General features: G+C 41.6%; 1 pseudogene; it reads right to left on the bottom strand.

Annotated features, from left to right (window-relative positions):
• Positions 1-476: 476 nt before the first annotated feature.
• LOC141494059 (transforming growth factor-beta receptor-associated protein 1 pseudogene) lies at positions 477-3,187 on the bottom strand (annotated as a pseudogene).
• Positions 3,188-3,865: the final 678 nt, after the last annotated feature.

The raw sequence follows: 3,865 nt of genomic DNA, 5'->3' as shown, positions 1-3,865 counted from the left end.
TTCCATACTAACTTCCAATTATCCCAGCAATTTTTTTTTTATCAAAGAGGGAGTTGTTATCCCGATGGCCGGACTCTTTGGGTTTATCAAACAGCAGATTACTATAATCATCTCCTGCTTGTATACCTAGTCTATTCCACTGGTCCACCACTCTGTTTCTTAGCCAATACCAAACAGTTTTGATGACTGATGCTTTATAATATAATTTTAGATCAGGTAGGGCTAAGCCACCTTCTTTTGCACTTTTTTTCATTAAGCTCCTGGCAATTCTTTACTTTTTATTTCTCCATATGAATTTACTTACAATTTTTTCTAACTTGTTAAAGTAATTTTTTGGAATTTTGATTGGTAGGGCACTAAACAGATAGTTTAGTTTTGGTAGAATTGTCATTTTTATTATATTAGCTCTACCTATCCATGAGCAGTTGATATTTGCCCAGTTATTTAAATCTAATTTAATTTGTGTGAGAAGTGTTTTATAATTGTTGTCTGTTTGCAGCACAATGAGTATGGACAACACCACCATTTGGATACCTAACAAATACAGGCTCACAAAAGGGACTTTGGCAAATCTGGCAAAGCTTTTTGTCTGACAGGAGAACTGAACTTCTTTTTAATTTTATCTTATCATGTTGGTAGAGTATGTTTTCTGATTTGGCCAGGCCCAATGCAGCTTGAGTCATCCTCTTCATGTGAAAGCTTTCCCTCACGGCCCTGGTAAGGAAAGTAGCCAAAAGCTGAACGGACCAGGTGTCGGGCACCAGCTGTAAAACCTGAGCTGGATCAAACTCAGCAGCATGATGGTTCAAGAGGTCCACTGCGGCTAGGACCAAGTCATGGTCAGAGGGTCCTGGCTTTAGGTAAACAGAGAGCAGCCTGTGGAAGAGCTGCTGCCGGTAGGGAGGGTCTTTATTCTGGGAGCGCCACAGGCAGTAATCCTTAGCTGCAGAGAAGTCTTTGAGCTCATGCACCAGGATGTGCAGGGCCCTGTTGTGCTCCTCCAGCTTCCCGTGTAATATTGCACTTTCCATGTGAAGACTGGTCCCTTGGATTTTATCTATCAGACAATGGACTCTGTATAGATCAGATTTTTGAAGCAGAATCTGGAACTTTCCCTGAGTTTCAGTCACTTCAGCACAATTACCATTTGCACTGGGCTTCTGTTGAAGCACTTTTTCCAGATAGAGGATGGCTAAGTGGGTGTGATATTCTTCCTTTTGTACTTTCCTGTCCACAACTAGATGTTCCAGGTACTTAATCATAGATTTGGGATATTTCTTAAGGCGGTTGATGATGTCATCTGGGTTAAAGATATCTTTTTGCTGCTCTTCCAAAGGTCTCTTGGTAAAAATCTGAACTCCAACCTCCTCACTTTTCTGCAATACCCATTCAGCATATTTCCATACTAGTTCTTGGTCTAAGCAGTAGGTTAGGAAATCAACAATATATTCATAAAGGTCTGAACGAGTAGAGTCATGGATTTCTCCATTCACAATGTTCACCCATAACTGCACTGCAGTGGCATCCTGGCCATTATAATGATAAAGAAGTCCAAGTGCAAAATATTTCTTGTGTTTCTTGAGCCAGGCCACACTGTCTGTTAAAAGGCAGGAGTTCTCTGTGACAAGAAGAGCTAGTAAACTTTCATGATTTGCTTCTGCATACAACTTGAGCAAAGCAGTATCAATATCTTCTTTGTAGCCATTTGCCACTTCTGTGCTATGGACCTCATTTAAGTAGCTCATGAGGAATCTTTTGCACTTGGTCATCTTCTCCTGGTCCCCTTGGGTCAGCTGGTTCAGGTCTGCATACTCATGCAGAGGTGGGTGAGACTGTGTGAATGAAGAAGTAGTAGGCAACAGGAAGGGATACAGGGATATCAGCTCCTGGACATCAAGCTGGCTGCTTCTGAAGAGTTCTTTAGCTTCTAGGAACTGAAGCTGTGCAAACTGTATAAACCCCGCCTGCTGCAGGATTCTTCTGTACATTACCTGAAATTTTTCTTTTGGAATGTTCCTTCGTGTTCCTTTTGCTAAAACTAAAGGTTCTTCCACTCTTCGACTTGCAAGGAGATCCTGAATTTGTCTTTCAAGGGGTAATAGAACCAAGATATATACTCCTTTACTAGTAGCTACAATCACTCTTCCTTCAAAGTCCTGTAAAATATGACCTTCCTTAAAAGGCAGTGTCTGTTTTTGCTGTTGATCCAACATGCTATGCACTGTAATGAATTCTTCATCTAGAGCTATTACATATGGAAAGCAAATGGCTGCACCAATCACATTTTCTGACCAATGTACAGGGGCACGCTGAGATATCCCATCTACTGTGGCAAACATGCCTAGTCCTCCAGGCCCAGCCAGCAGAAATTCTTGCCTCCCTATCCTCTTCACCATTGGCTGTCTCTCTTCACTGCAATATGGGAATAGATCTTGGGAAGCCCTGTGTTATAATTCAATATGATGTACTGCGTAGTGAGTGCTAGGCATAAAAAGTGGCCATCCACAGCCACAGCAAATGGTTGCTCTGGGGTTGATACTTCTTTTACAATTTGGACACGGTCTTCATAGACCATAAACGTTTGAATGGTTCAACGTTTCACTGAAATGATGCAAACTTCCACACAAAAGGGGTCTCTACTCACAGGGTTCTCGTTTAAAGCAAAAGTCACTGCCCCTTTTATTCAAGCACCTGAAGGGATTGGTTCAAGGTTTATCATGTTAACCAATGCAATGGTATTGTCACAAAGCACCAGGAATCTATTGAGAGCTGACGCTGCTTTCAATTCATTCACTGGCTTCTTGAAACCCAGATATTTATGCTGCTGTTTTGTGGCAGAGAAAGTAACCTTTCCAGTTGGTGACATATATTCCTCCAATAGGAAGTGGTAGATGACACAATCATTGGTACCAACATAAAGGTTCTTTCCACAACACTCAATATATTCAATATTGATGTGATGTTTGTTGCCCATCAGGAGCTCCCGCTCAATGGCGGAGACCAGTCTGAAAGCCTTGATGTTCATCATTTTTCTCAAATGATCTACTTCTTAGAGAAAACTTATCCCAATTTCTCTTAATCATAATGCCTTTACCTCTCTTAATTATCATTTACTTTTCATTTATTTGTCTTCTTTGTACATATCGTCTCTTCCTTATAGTCTCTGTTATTTTGTGAGCTCCTGGAAGTCAAGGGCAGTCTTTTGCAGGCTTTTTTCATCCTCAGTCCTTAGCACAGTGCCTGGGACATAACAGTCACTTAATAAATGTTTATTGTTTAAGTAATTGGAATTCTTTGTCTGGGTAGGAGTATGGAGACCTGGCTTCTAGACGTGTGCTGCCAGAAATCAGATGTTTTGACTTTAGATAATTCAACCTCTTAGATCTTCAGTTTCCTTCTCTGTAAAATGAGGGGGTTGGGCTATCCTGCATCATCTTTAGTATCTTATTCATCTTGAAATTCAAAATTTCATGGTTCCTCCTGGTCAATATATACAGCCTTCTGGAATATAGCACAATCTTCCCACTCGCCCAGCTCGGGCCTCCTGGGTCCACTCTGCGCCAAGCCGCGTCCCAGGCCCCGGCCTGCTGGGCCCTGCACACGCGCCCTGGGCCCAGCTTGGCCCCGCCCAGCCCAGCTGATGTACTCTTTCAATAACTACTTTGCCCTCCGATTCCATGATATCAGGGCAGTTTTCCATCACTAGATCCTATAATATTAAGTCCAGGCTTTTTTTCTCTTCAATGTTTTCAGGAAGTCCTATAATTTTCAGGTTATCCCTCCTTGATCTATTCTCGAGGTCAGTGGTTTTGTTGATGAGGTATTTTACCTTTGCTTCTATTTTTTCTATTTTTTGATTTTGTTT

Source organism: Macrotis lagotis, chromosome 7, assembly GCF_037893015.1.
Source record: "Macrotis lagotis isolate mMagLag1 chromosome 7, bilby.v1.9.chrom.fasta, whole genome shotgun sequence".
Classification (NCBI taxonomy): Eukaryota; Metazoa; Chordata; class Mammalia; order Peramelemorphia; family Peramelidae; genus Macrotis; species Macrotis lagotis.
The sequence above is the reverse complement of the archived record's forward strand: the minus strand, read 5'-3'. Positions and strand labels throughout refer to the sequence as shown.